At 30.9% G+C, this 16,041-nt stretch overlaps 1 protein-coding gene across 4 annotated transcripts in view; it reads left to right on the top strand.

Annotated features, from left to right (window-relative positions):
- LOC141450987 (longitudinals lacking protein, isoforms A/B/D/L-like) overlaps positions 1-16,041 on the top strand; it is a 65,464-nt gene that overhangs the window by 1,241 nt on the left and 48,182 nt on the right. For all 4 annotated transcript variants that reach the window (XM_074121959.1, XM_074121963.1, XM_074121972.1 and 1 more), the window contains exon 2: positions 154-181. The gene's annotated coding sequence lies outside the window, so the exon portion shown is untranslated. The remainder of the gene's footprint in view (positions 1-153; positions 182-16,041) is intronic.

Consider the following 16,041-nt stretch of genomic DNA (forward strand, 5'->3'; position numbering starts at 1 on the left):
TTGTATGTCACTTGATTAAAATAGTTTTGTTTTTGTTTAGTTGATCTCTTTATCATGTTATTAGTTCCTTTCTTTTGATTGTTTTAAGTATTTTATCCTGTTATTCTTCTTTTAAAATAAGTATTTTGAATGTAATTTCTTGACTTGTTTCAGATTGCAGTCTAATAGAGAAGATTCAAAGGTAAGACTTTTGTGCAGACTGCGGAGGTAACATAATTTGAAATTAGATGTTTTCCAAAACTCATTTTTCTTACTCTAAACAAAATGAAGGAAAACACGAAATTTATCTGTTAAAACTTTTTATTTTTCGTATCAATTCCACCTCTAAATTTACATTGTAGGTATACATTTTAAAAAGTTTAAAAATTAAAACAAGTAATATCAAATCATGTTATCTCTGAGGCCACATTTTGTGTAATTTCATGCATGTAATGTATTTATATCTCTCTCTTTCAAATCGACGTGGTATTATTTTTTTCCGGCGAATCATGAGCTGTTGCTAATAATTTTTGCAATAAATGCAAATGCAATATTACCATAAACTACAATAGCTACGTCTGAATTTTAAAATTGTAAAGATCATGGAGTTTAGCCTTTTACACATTAGAGAATTAGTATTTTTTTAATAGGCTGGAGTGTGTTGTTTACTTATCTGGCATCTGCTAGAAGCTTTTGCTATGTAAACCTAAGTTTGTTTAACATCAAGTATGTGGATATTTGAACTCAGAAGCTCCTGCCTTTGGTATTTTGGAAAATTCGATTAATTTCTAGTTTTGGATTAGGTATTTAGCAATAATTTTTTGTAAGAATCAAGTGAAGGAGAACTGTAAAAACATTTACTAATGCTAATTAAATAAGCGTTTTAATTAAATTATTGATGAAAACTTTAGATTAGATTGTGCCAATGCATTTGAATAAGTGCAGAAAGTATTATTTCAGTTTTCGCTTATAAATAATCATAACTAGATTGTCTAGACTAGACAACTAAGAAGAATAACTATTGTAGATAACTGGACTGTCAAGATTTCTTGTGGATTGGCAGAAAAACGCCAAGAAAGTCGTGAAATTAATACTGCGGTTATGGCAGTGGCCATTAACTGTCTGTTATGTTTTTCTAACAGATGCTGAGATTTATTTCAGATATTTTTGTGCTTTAATTATTTTTAAAATTACAGAAAATTGATTGTAATCGAGTAATTTATTCTAAGCATCAACATATGCTGTGGTTTTCACTGCTTCTAATCGTTAATATGATATACAAGTATAGAGGGAGTATTTCTGATTCTGAAGTCATCATGGACACTGCTATTATATCTCTCAGACTACTAACGTCTTTGGAGAAGGGCTCCAGCCATCCAAAGACCGAAAATAATTATAGGAACACGTCGAATCAAAAATTCCAAAAAGTAATGTAAGTTTAGGACTTTGGCTACCTAAAATCCACTTCATCGCATTATATATGGTCAGAACAATTATCTTGAGCGAAATAACCAAGCGCTTTATTAATCATGCTATTCAGACCAATGAGACCTCAGAGATAGAAGTGCATATTGCTTATTACTGATCGCATGGTCTGAAAGTAGAACCTCTTCTAAATGAAATGAGAAATTAGTAAAACATATGTTTGTATTATTGAATGTGCGGGTTAGAAAGAGTTAATCAAGAAACTATGTGTTAAACTGCCAAATTTAATTAGTGAGTTTGCCCGGAGAGCCCTTAGTAGAGGCTAATTAGGCTTCTTCTGAGGAATGCTTAAGAAGTTTAGAATGATGTGTTTGCACTAAAAACTGTATGTACTAATGTACAGGGCAAGACACATATGTACTTCTAGAGAACCAGAACCTACGACGGCTACAGAGGATAAACAAACTTTACCGACTCGAAGAGAAAACAGAACGACGACGGCTAAAAAAAACCTTAAATACTTAATTAATCCAAACAGCCATTTATAATTTAAATGTACATTGGTGTATTATTTTGTTTGTATGCGTTATTTTGTATTATATCAGTTGAAATAAAGTTATTTTTCTTCTTTCGCTTATTTTCTTGTTTGAGAAGGACACAAGAACAAAATGGAGTGAAAAAAGTACAATACGAGGTCGATCATATATCTGATATATGATCATATTCATTATATCCTCTCTTAAATATTTAGATGATGCTTACCTTAAAGAAAAATGTGACTTAACCTCACTGAACTTGAAGAAATCCTGTATGTGTCTGAAGCACTTTGTCCAGCGAGGGAAGCTCTGGAATCTTTAAGCAAGGTAGGTGTCAGAAGATCGATTATCTGCGATGAACCGAAGAATATGTAGCAGTGTCCGGGTTAAAATAATAACACATTGTTAACCGAATTCTAAAGTGTATTGTTTTCCTCTTCATAGTTTAAAATATTTCCACTTGTATCTCTCTGAAAGTGACGCAAACCAATGAGACTAAAAAGAGAGTATATGCTCGAACGGTTTTTATCCGATTATCAGACTGTAAGCTCCTGGTACTATTTGTAGGTGCACAATAGAATAAAAAAGGGGCTTATCTAAGTTAATGATAAAAACTGGTTTCATGAGCACTTAGAAAAATACAAAAAATACTGGAAACCAAGGAATAAAATTAAAAATTTAAAGTACCTGGATACCATTGTTGAAGCCCAAGGCCCAAGAAAAGAAGTAACGAGTCATCGTTGAAATGAAGATTGTTCAATTCTACAGTTGGAAGTAGTAAAATACTACTAGAGATTAAAAGCTTACAGATAATTCCGTAGTTCTCTACGCTGTATGATAGCATGCTATCATACAGCGTAGAGAAGAATATCACATACTACTGAAAACCAATAGAGGAGAAATTTAATTTCTGGAGTTTTTCAGAGAAAGTTAGGAATCAGAAGAATAAAAATATGGGTTGTAATAAATGGTGTGGAGGAGATATGGAGTCTTAAAATTTACAGATAGCAAACCACACAAATTTTGATAGCAAATATTTCGCTTCTTAATGTTTAGAACTCTTTTCTAATTTGCTCATTTGTAAATCTACATTTTAGAGAAATATGAACGCTAAAGGTTAAAAAATTATGAGCGAAAATCGCTGAGGATTTCTTCTCAAGTCAAAATATTTATCAAGGTAAGAGTATTCTTGTTACCTGGATAATTAGTACTTATGGATTACAAAATGGCTCACTTAAGACAAAGAGAACTCTCAGTAGTTGTCCAGCCATGCTAGCTACCTTTTAAGTGAACTTGTAAAATGTGATGGTAATTAGTTAACAATTCTTAATGAGGGCTACGTAGAGTTGCAGATATCGATCAAAGCCACCACTTCAGATAATAAACTTGCAGATTCAATGTGTGGGAACTTTCTTGTAAGAGAATAGAGACGAATTTTGTAATGTCTGAATCATGGAGAAAGAAACTATATTAAAGGAAGTATACTTGTTCAGTTGCAGTAACTTTCACAGCTTACCGCTTCTCAGATGTGTCTATAAATCTTGTTTGTGCAAGCTTCCACAATGCCGAGAATGTACCTATTACTATTGGGTTCAAAAGAAGCAAGTCCACTGTTTTTTAAATAACCACGTTCGAACCATGTTCTTAGAAAAAGCTCTGCTCGCAATAATAAGTGATAAGAATATTCTTATTAAGTAATAAGAATGACGTAAGCAGATCAATTTGCTTACACTGCGGTCTGTTTAAGGATTGTGGTGTTTTTTTTCTTAATTTAGGGACTTTATCTTGGAAAGCTTACTTTTGTAACTCATCTTAGAAAATGTGATAAGTAAGGCCGGCCAATATTTTGAACAGAAAACATACATAAGACATAAGATATTAGGAAGAAGAGATTAAGTGTTATGGAAATGAATTTTTTAACCTTGTTATAGCATCCATAAAGGTAGGATAATTAAAAACGAGAACATAGTGCTTCCAACACTTTAGGAGTTATATATAATTCCTTGATAGATCATAACAAGGATGATGAAGATGATTCACAAAACAGGAAGGAAACACGCATCATCAATACAAGACATTGTTAAATGAAGGAAGTGAGCAGGCAGACCATAGCCAAGCGGGATTCGGGAAGTAACTATGTCGTATAAAATTGGAAAAAAGAAAATTCCTAAAAGCTAAAGGACAGGCTGTAAAAAAAAGAGAAAGAAGCTGTAAAAAACAAAAACAAATTTAATCACTCTTCCAGGAGATAAACCAAAAATTCAATAATGACTTCTGCACCAGATGAAGTCACTATTGTCTATCGGACTATTGACTGCAAGTCACAGAATAACAAAGAAGTTGGCGTTAGTAAAAAATAAAAGTAATGTAGTGCCTATTTTTTCCGACGGGCTTTACGTCCAGCTACCAAATTAGGTGTAGTCGACCGAGGCGATTAGCATACATGCCAACTAAGTTCTCATATTAAAATAAAATTCAAGGCCTAGACCGGGAATCGAACCCAGTACCACAATTTTGGCACCTTTATTTTTAAAAAAAGTTAATGGTTGCAGTTGAAATGCTGAACGAATTGGAAGAGTCAAATGAGAGCGCATAATCGAAAGAATCACCTAGGCAGATTGTTCATATGGGGTTTAAAATATGAGCGCAGAAGTAAATACGAGAATGGTTCAAGCTATTGTACCTATGGAACAGCTAGCATGTTTACAAACAAGAGGTTGTATTTCCTATACAAATATATATGATACATATAACGGATTCAAGCTTGTGGATTAACTTTAAAGAATTTGAAAAAAATTGTAATTCTTCGAAAACCAAGGTCCTTGGGCGGATTTTCGTTCCAGATAGGAGGGGAGTTGTTTGGAAGAGGAGAACCCATGCTGGAGTGATGGATGTATACATGGGAAACATTACACGATTAGGCTCGCAGACGGTGAGCAGAGGAAGAGGGATTTCGTTTAGCAAACAGAATGAAGCAGTGCTACCATCTGAGTAATCTGTAATGAGATCATGTACCTATTTGATTTAATGCGTCTGAGGGAAGGCAGTTTCTTAATTCATAATACATTTAAGTTCCAGCATTTTTTTTTTTTCTGTTAAGTTTAACAGAACAAGATTCAAGATTTATTTTTTTAATCTTTTATTGGAATTTACAACTGCAACGGTTGTTGCAACAAGCAAATATGGTACCTGATAAAAAAATAAAATAAAAGAAAATCATGAGTGGAGTAGGCACTCATTGATGTCACTCCAGTAACGTGCTACACTACTCTCACGATAAGAGTAGATCAACGAGGCCGTTTTCTCTTCATTCTCCATAGAGGATTAATGAAAGGGATTTTGAGGTCATTATGGATAGTGAGGTTAGATATATAGAACGGAGTGTTAAGAAGTTTTCGAAGTATTTTTGACTGTAATGTCTGGAGGCGTAGTGAGTTCGAACGCTTAGTCGATCCAATTATTTCGAAATTTCAAGATTAAAGTGAAATATTAAGTTCTTTGAGCAGCCTTCGTTGCTTTTTATTGATTTCTTCTTAATATTTGAAGTTGATTAAATCGTAATTTGGAAGATTTGATTTCTTTAAATTTATTTGATTTTATTATATTTAAACATTCATCTACTGGAAGGCTGATTTATTTATACGGAAATCATTATTCCTAAACTTATTTGAAATCAGAAATAATAATAAATGACTGATCCGTGATTACTCTATGTTTTTGTCGGTTTCTTGCTGAAGTAGTAGTACAACGTGTCCACTATAAAATGATTTGTGGACACAAACGTTCCGGACCATCAAGTATTCAGGCAGAAGTAATAGTAGAATGTCACTTCTGTGAATCTCTATCGAACCTCGTTAATAATATTCAGCACTTGAAAAGAAGGAATGCAATGGCTCTGATTCTGGGAGTTGCATTGGACACTCACTTCTCTTGGAGATCGCGTTATGACTCCTTAAGTAATAATATTCAGATAGTAGATCTGATAGTTCAATTCAAGAATGAGTTATGGTATAGAGCTGTAGGGGGTCAACATTTGAAGCATTTGTAGTTTTCAAACTGCAAAACAGAACAGTTAAAATGATATTGAAAAATAAGATTTACGTAAACGGAAAACAGTTGTTTTGGAATTTATACATAATGACACTGCTTTCATTATATACATATCTAAGTTGGCACTATTGCAAAACGAAAGTAAAGATACAGTCTTTAGAAGATGTCAGCGCCATTACAACATGAGAAGTAAAACTTACGAGGTCAAAGAAAAAAGAAGATCTTCCAAATGTTGCTTCCTTTAAAATACCAGCAAATTGATACAACAGTGGAATTTAAAAAATTTAAAACAACTAATTGTTTCCATAGCATAAAAAAAAAAAATCAATGATGCGGACTCATGCCTTGATGGTTTCGAACCAATGTGTGATTAGCATAGTAGTAAGATCAACAGACTAGACTTAGTTCTTTTAAGTTCACTTTAAATGTCACAATCATTAAAAAACATTTTGCACACAACGTATCCTTTTGTGTTTGTGTGTATATAAATATACAGGCAAAAACAAATATAGGAAAAGATCTTATCGATTGAGTCGATTGGTTTATAGACGTAGCAGATATGTATAGTTTTACACATTTAGTAAATACTTGAAATGTAGGATAAACAGATTACGATATTCACTTGTCAGATAACTAAACGTTAGTTATTATACTCGTATACCAAATATTATGTAGCAAACTATTCTATAACTAATATTCTTGTCTAGAATCCTATAAAAACATCGTTGGGTTCACTTTCGAGTTTTAATCCATTTCTATACCAAATAATACTTGACTAGAATCCAGTAAAAACATCGTTGGAGTCACTTTTGAGTTTTAATCCATTTCCTATTTCACTTTCACTGCTATTGGTACTTTTTCAACATAAGCCTTTTACACATAATTTTCATGGTTTCTTATCAAATAACAATTTGCAAAGTTTAAATTGATTTTAGAACACCATATGCAGTAATTTACAATTATTTTTTTTTTCCCCCTCTAAACATTAACAATTTCAGGCCAGCAATATATTACACTCTAATTGAAGACATCCAAGGGAGATGAAAGAGAGAGATTTTGTTTAGTAAATTGTTTTAATGCATGCAATGTGGTTTAGTCAATTTTGTAGTATTTGGAAACCTCACAGTATATATTTTTCAATACTTTTTTTTAAATGTTACTCAAATTAAAAATCAATGATTACTTACTCAATCTTTGATTAATCAAGAGTTTTCTAGGGAATTCCTATTATTTTGTTGTTTATTTTTGTTATTATTTATTTACATTTGTATATTTCAAAAGTTGTTTTTTGTATGATTTCTAAAGAGTTTATTCAAACAAATGGAGTAAACAGTTAACACTAAAAAAAAAAAATTATTGTATTTTTAGCTGACATTATTTTTGCTTTGTTGTAAACCGACTTGAACCATATAAAGCATTTTTAATAACATTTGTGTATTTTAACATTTATTATAACTATAGATCAAAGAATATTTTGAAAATCAAGTATATATATGAAATTTTATAGTTTGATGACGGATGAATATTTTCCTAAAGTTTCGCAAGTTTATCTGAAATCATAAGTTCTGTTTGCAATTAATGAATTTCAAAATTTAATTTCTAAAATAAATCATAAATATTCTCAATATTTTTGCTCATATCACTAGATGATATTTACAATTAATTTTGGTCAGGATTTTGAACTTTACTATTGTAATAAGAAACAATATTCTCACTTATTTTTACAAAATCCATTAAATTTGATAGAAATGTAAATTTAGCTTTGTAATACTTTATATTTTAAGAACTCTTAACAATATTGAACTCTGCAAATAAATATTTTTCATATTTGATTCAATATAATTATTATTGTTCCAATTTCTTACTACTGTGAAAAACCTTTTAGATTAATTTTTTCGTTATTTTTTTAGAATAATAAGTATTATTTCTTTACATTCGTTTTTTTTAAAATTTTCTGAAAAGTTTTCCAAATCTATGAAGTATGTAAATTCTACTTGTTTAAATAAAGATATCTGTTATAAAATCTAAATGTTAATGTTGCTTTCTTATCCAACAATTAAAATTCTTAGTTATATTTAAGTTTGTACTGATGATTTTCAACCGCCTTAGCGTAATCGTTTTCATTAATTCTGAACATGTTCACAAAAATACTGCTTGTGAGAGAAGTTAAGGTAGATAAGCGGAAGATATGTTTTGTTTACAAATTCATACTCTGGAAAAGATTAAAGATCTCAGAATTATAGAAATCAAGCTTGATTTTGCTTTGGTGGTTATCCCAATGGACATTGCTCAACATTGAGGTTCTAACTTTATATTTTTAATTTTTGGTTTGCTATAATGGGCTGTAAAAGTAATTACTTAATTTCAATTATTTATTGAAGAATTATGGTAATATCCCTGAGTCTGAAGCCAAGATCATCATTAACAGTCTATAAGTACAGGTAAATAGGTTGTTAATTTACAGTTTTTCTTTTAAATTTAATTTTGATAAAGTGGGATCATGAATAAAGAAATAACTTAGCAAATGTCTCGTTTGTCGGTTTTCTTAAACGATTTTTCTTTCCGTTTTTTTTTGAAATACTTTGATCTCTTATTTTTTGGGGAGTAAAAGATCTTGGAAAATCGTTTCAATATTATTGCCAATAGTTTCGCCACGAATGTGTGTCATTTAAGAGGCTGTGATAGATGCGCAGTTGTACTCCGGGTAGACTCTTTGTTGAGATTATAACAGATGACTGCAATAGCGGTTTGATACTGCTGACCAATGTAAAGTCAAGATTACCAAATTTTTCAAAGAAATATCATCTATCAAAAGTTAAGTTAATGACTCAATTCTCAACAGCACCGTTCCGAAAAAGCGATCTAAACTACGGAAATTACTCTTAAGTAATCATGAAAAACACTTACCGTTTACATAATGGAGTAGAGAATGATAATCAGCTACCATTCTTTGATTGCGTTTCTTAATGAAGAAAATAATAAGACCTTAAAATCGAGTGGCACACTTAAAGATTACGCTCAAAGTATTAAAGATATTAATACAGAATTATTATTCAAATCATCTGATCAAACATAAGTATTACACGGCTCAGAAATCTCATTCAAGGGGCAATGAAACTGACGTAAGGGGTTTCCATGAAGTAGAAATTAAACATCCAAAATAACATGGGAAGCAACCACTTATTAAGACGATATCATCTCGCGGCAGTGCACCAGACAATTACTCGACCTGGCACATCCATTTCGTGCAAAGAAGTCCTATTAACAAAAATAACAATTGTTTCGGATACTACAACATTACATTCGCCGCACAATGCTACTAAATGATGTAAAATCAAAGATAAGACCCCATTAACAGCACAGGTTCCAGGATACCTCTACCCAACTAGTAACTGGTCAGTTTTTCATTATTGATGCGAATGGAGAGCTCCCAAGTTTCTTACAGAATAGTTTCCTGGTGTTAAAGGGTAATACACCCCTCTAAAATTCTCATAGGGAACTTGCTTCAGGAATTTAGAGACGGCAATGAGGGTGAGAGAAGGAAAAAGTTATTTTTGCTTCCGGTTCCATGACTCATTGAACTTCTTCCCTAAAGTCTGGATGTAAAAAGCTCTTTATATCACATCAGAGCCTCTGAAAAAGGAGCACATCCCTGCTGAAACGTTCATGGCACTTACACAAAAAGTATTGAAATACCCCACAAAATCTTTGAGTTTAAAATATAATAAAAAGTCGAAAACAATTAAAAATAAATTCCAGTAGTAGATTAAATAATTAGCCAGCCCTAATGACATGTTAAATTGCCAGATTTCAGATGTGACCGTTGCCAGACAGTATACTCTAGAAAAGGGAATTTGGATCGACATACAAGGCTAGAATGTGGAAAAGCACCAACGTTTAAATGTTTTTATTGTTCACATGCGGCTAAACGTAGAAACGATGTAATTCGTCATATGAAAACTGTTCATGGGCGATACCATAATTATTAAAAAAAAATTTCTTTTATTTTCTATTCGATGTTCCTACAGATTAAGTTAATTTAAAATACCTATAAATATAACTATATTTATATAGTCATATTTATTTTGTAAATATATGTAAATGAACAAGTTTACAATAAATAATGTTGTATTGTAAAAATTTAAAATGATTTTAAGTGAAGCAATTCACGAAATTTCTTTTGATTTCCTCATTTTTCCAAGGAGTTTTCTGCTTAATTCAAGCTTATTTTAACATATGGAATGAAGATAATATTTAAATGTTAATATTTTTTTACCATCACTTATTTTGATTTCATCAGAAACTATAAATTGTTGAATATATTTCTGCTAAAAACATTTTTTACTTTAATAATACAAAATTTCACAACTAATAAGGAAAACTGGGATTGCTCTTTTATTATTTTATTTTCAAATAAGGATTTATTGGTGTTCAAAAAAAAAAGAAGTTTTCCAATGCTTCTATTTGTGTTAGAAATGGGAGTTCAGACTACTTTAAACTTATTGATTGGTTAGATGGATTGTTTTTAAGTTATGAAACAATAAGTAAAAATCAACAGATGTCTAGTCTTAAATATTGATTACAATAACGTTGGAAACATAAATTTAAAACTTATCATAGAAATAAGATTTGAAAAGGAAAAATAGATCTTTTACTTCCAAGCATAGGGACTTTTATGGAAAATTTTCGTTAGTGGAAAGCAATAAAAAAAAAAAGAGAAAAAGATATCTGTTTTTATCATTATTTTTTAAATCTAACTTTGAAATGTTTGGCACAATTTTACCTAAAATATGAATTTCGTTGTCTAAAAAAAGCTTCAGGTATTTTATTTATTTATTTTGTTAAGAGAATAATTTTATTTTATTAATTTTTTTTAAATCAATCAATACCGCAATACCAGTAAAAATGAAAGATTAGAGTGTCTTTAGTTTGGACTTTATTTATAGTGTATTGACAATTATATTTTATTTTATTTTGGCGCATCAACAGCTGAGGTTATTAGGGAGCTTTTTCCAGTGCACTGCCGGCCTCCGGACAGTGTTCTCTCGGTACAGACAACACTGTCCATCACCGGACAGTGAGCTGTAAGAAGCTCCTAGGAAGAGAAAATCTAAGGGTCAGCTGCTGGATTCGAACCCGGGACCTCCGCGTGGGAGTCCAGCATGCTAACCTCATAGCTAATCCCTTCCCTAAATTATATTTATTTATTTATTTTCAGGAATCTACTACTTTTCTTCTTATTTATACATTTCTTATATTTCGAAAAAAGTAATTTAATTTTTAAATTGAATGTTTTTTAGACTTTTAATCTTATTTTTTCTGTAACTTACATAATATATATTTTACAGGGAATGTAACTTCAATGGCTGAAGGCAATAATACTGGTTATAAATGCAATTCCTGTCTCAAGAAATATTTATCTAAATCTTCTTTAGTAAGGCATAAAAAATTTGAATGTGGAATTGATCCAAAATTTAGTTGTCCTTATTGCCCATATAGAACCTATCATAATACCTCCCTTAAGAAGCATCTCTTTTGCAGACATACTCTTTCTGATAAATTAAATTAGCTCCAAAAAATAAATACAATACAAATAAAACTTTATGACAATTAATTAATTTTTGAACAATTTATAATTAATTGTAAAATTTTATGACAATTAATTAATTTTTGAACAATTTATAATTAATTGTAAAATTTTATGACAATTAATTAATTTTGGAACAATTTATAATTAATTGTAAAATTTTATGACAATTAATTAATTTTTGAACAATTTATAATTAATTGTATGTACCTTGTATAATTTATTACACATTAAAAAAAGTACACCATTCGCATACATTGCAAGTAAGGTTGTAACAGTGCTAACTTCGACGGACCGCCAATTAACTTTTCGTAGAATTTAGGACATGTACCCTTGCTAGGCTGTGAATGAAATGGGTATGCCCGAATGTTATGAGTTACCTTGAGGCATTTTTTTTAAGGAGGTGCTGTAGTGATCATACCTAACAGAGACCTAAGCCTAATTTGGTTTTTATCTCTAATCATGTAAATTACATTAAAAAAATCTTTTCAGGGGCCGACCTCCATTAAAGACCCTGCCGATCTACCCACAATTCCTGAACTCTGAAATTCTCTAAACCTACTTAGTGAAACGGTAATCCTGTTCTACTCACTGTTACATTGTTTTCCTGGAAACCTCTTCACAATTCTTATCGGCAGGACCTCTTAAGTTCTGGAAGCACCCTTCCCGAGAGTCCCTTCAGTGTTTCTACACTTTCTTTATTTCCAGCAATTTTTAATTTTCTTTGTTACAAAATGGCAATTTGTAGTAGGGTTGGTTGCTGGTTTACTTTTCTTTTCTGGACATCACAAGATAGCCAGCAGAACTTTCTGCTAATACTTCGGACAAGGTCACTAAGTTCTCCTACCAGAAGTTAGAAAGTATTCTTGATCACTTTTCAATCTTCCTACCAACTCTCCTCCATTCCAATAATCTCAGCCGGCAAAAATTAATAGCCTCTGTTGAAACATGGGTTGTATTTGGTTTCAAACCCTTGTCAAACTCTGGATAGAATTTTGGGAAAGTTTCTTTACACTACCATCTTCCTGAGAAATCCTCCTTTAACTAGGCAACTGCTAATCTCATAGCCACTAGGAAACCTTATCTATTACTTTATAGTTCTTAACTAAATCTCTGTTACGCTTCTGATCACTTATGCTTAAAGGTTTTCTTACTTTGGAAAATATTAGCGTACGAGTACATTCAGTGAATTTTTGAAAAGGAGTAAGGGTAATTTAAAAATTAAATTACCTAAAATAAATTAGTCCAATCTTCGTGCTTGCTCTGTTAACTGCTATTATTGATCCATGATTTCAGCTCTCTCTCGGCTGAAAAATATTTTAACTATAGGAACAACTTTATTTATGGTAAATTACAGATTGTGGTGAATCCAAAAGTGAAAAGAAAACTGTTCATATGTATAGATAGGCAATAAGATGTTAGTTTTACAGAATTTTGTTTGATTTAAATTTTTTACTTTGATTTTATTCAATTAATGTATCAATAAAAATACAAAACAATGTACAAAATGTAAATTCAATAAATGTATGTTGATGTAAAATATAAGTTAGTATAAAATATTATTAATTTTGTTTTTATTTTATAAAATACTTTTTTTAAGAAGTATTTTCATTTATTATTTTGTTTTCTTTCTTTTCATTTTTTGTGAGTGAATTAATGCAATATGACAAATATTATTTTCAGAACTTTAACAACAACTAATCAAATTGCGAAAGTTTTTAAATGAAATAGTTGAATCTGTAGTGGATGGAGTGTTCCATCAAAGTTGCTATGTCGGATGAAGTCTACAAGAGAACTAATCAATATCAGACTGTTGACTTTCTTGTGTATGCTAAAAAACTTCGTTTTTCATGATATATTCTCAAGAAAGAATTGCTCTTAATTTTTGGGAACAAAAAATTGAATCAAATAAAAGTGGTCCTTTCTATTTATAGATGCGTGATGGTCAGAGTGATTGCGATAGAACTGTAATGGTTTTTTATTTTTGTTTTAAATGCTTGCTGCATGTATGCTGCACCGCGTTAGAAAAAAAAAAAAAAATGGGACTCAAGGGTCGTAGTCCTTTGTCGTGACCACCCACAATAAAACTTACCCTTTAGAGACTCTGGGGGAAATGTTCTCCAGTTTGCTCGTCCAAAGTTCATCTCCACCATAGTTACTCTATTGGTTTGGGTTAAGCACTGGAATTATCCTCTTCTTTCAAAGGGAAAACCAGCTTAAGCTATATACTATCTGATCTTAACTCACAAAACCTAATCTCACAACTCAGAACTTGTCTGTCATCAGATAATTTGATTGCATCCTTCTTATCGCTGAAACTGTACAAAATGGGATTGCTATGATTCCAATTATATAAGCATGTCTCCTTTATTCTCAGTGAGAAGGATGTGAACCAGGAATCTGTGAAAAACAATCAGTCATCTTACTATCTATAAGAGCCCTCTCTGGACCCCTGTTCAGCCAACAATACAGTGAACTCATACATAAAGGTGCATGTGCTGTGGAAATCTATTTTTGGAACCTAGGAACTGAGAGCAGATTTGAGTTCAATAAAGTTAAATGACCAACATCCATAATTTGGCCTATATCTTCTCTCTCATTTCCTGAAATACTCATTTTCAAATTTGACTTCAGTAGTCCTTAGAGTAGAAGTAGTGATTCTCTTTGCCAGGAAATTCGTCCTTCCAGTCTGCCGAAAATTTCTAGCACCTACTTTATGATGAAGTTACAAGAATTAAGTAACTTTTGCACAGGCTAACGGATACAAATGTTCTTTTATTTTTTTGAAAATGAGTTTCTCAAAGGAAAATCCAACTCACCACTAAGAATAACATTAACATCAGCTAAGAAAACAATATCCAATGCTTTTTCTAGAGTCACTGCAACGGAGATATTAGCGGTTGTAGGTCGACCTCGACTTTGAAAGAAACAACTACATAAAAAGAAAAAACTGGGTTGGCATCCTCTCCAAAAAATTTTTATTCGATTTTATAAGTTCAGAATGGTTTTCTATTTTTCCATCTCTCTAACGTCCTAAACATAAATGAGATATGATAGTTTTGGTTTTCAACCGTTTGTTAATTGATGATTTTGGGGAATATTTGAGGTGCGGTCAATAAATTCAAGCAGAAATTTTGTTTCTTCATACCAACGTTTCGGTAAATATATTACCTTCTTCAGGGTATTTTAAAATTTGTGAAGTTAAACGTTTAAGCTATATCATCATAACATAACATTTCTAAGCTACTAATAATTGTTTAGTTGAAGAAGTTATCGAGATTAAAAATCTAGATGAGTTATCTAGAAATTAGAAAAGAAATTTCTGAATAGATTTACTATAAAGATATTGGAATAGTGGGATCTTCAGAATTTTAAAGGTAATCATTATCTTAAATTGATACTTTAAAAAAAAAACAAAACACAAAATGACTGTATTTTCTTTTATATTTGTTCACAGATCAACAAGATTTATCATTTATTAAACGCCAACAACATGTTTGTCCAGTTTGTTCAAAATCATATTCAAGTAAATCATCTTTGGTACGCCACAAATTGTATGAATGTGGAGTTGAACCACAGTTTCAATGCCCTCATTGTCCGTACCGTTGCAAACAGAAAGTTCATCTACAGAAACATATGTTCAGTAGACATGATTCTACATTTCAAATAACGAAATATTAATTTTTTTTTTTTTAAGTTAAATTTAAATTTTTTTAGTTTTATCCATGACATTATTCTCTTTGTATAGCACATTCATGATTTTATTAGTCGATGTTCATTTATTGTGTAGGATTCATGAAAAGTATTTATGTAGTATTCATGTTATCCTATGTAGTTTTGTATTATTTGTCGTACCTTTGTTACTTTTACTTAAAAAATAAGAAAGAAATAGAGGAAAAGATAAGTTAGGAGTTTGTTGTAATTAGAGCACTTGTAGAATTAAAATTCTTTTTTAAACAACTTAATTTGTTACTATTTATTAACAAAATGGTTACTTCTTTTTCTTGTTATTTATCAGATATCAAATGTATATCTGAAGATATGGTTGCCTTGAAATAGAGTCCAGAAATAATAAAGGCATCACAAGTTTATTTTTGGTCCACCATGCTGCATAGATTGATAGCGATGAAAAAAAAAGTTACCATTAATAAATGTGTTTCTTGGAAGTATTCTACATTTCAGTATTTTCTAGCTAAATCAAATTTATATTATATAAATGAACATCTGAAATTGGTAAGAATTTTAGAAAAAAGGGCGGGAACATTCTCCTCAGTCATTCCTATAACTTTTCTCTAATTACTCTAATTACCTGTATCTAAAGGTAGTTCAGTCATGAAGTATTATTGAGATTAGAGAAAATTATTGCAAATCTTTTTTTTTTTTTTTTAATTCCTTGACCTTTTTACCATCCTTAAAACTTATCTTCACAACACCACTTGAAAAGCAACCTCTCATCGCTTACTT

Source organism: Rhodnius prolixus, unplaced genomic scaffold (assembly GCF_049639745.1).
Source record: "Rhodnius prolixus isolate KJV_2025 unplaced genomic scaffold, Rpr scaffold_1, whole genome shotgun sequence".
Taxonomy (NCBI): domain Eukaryota; kingdom Metazoa; phylum Arthropoda; class Insecta; order Hemiptera; family Reduviidae; genus Rhodnius; species Rhodnius prolixus.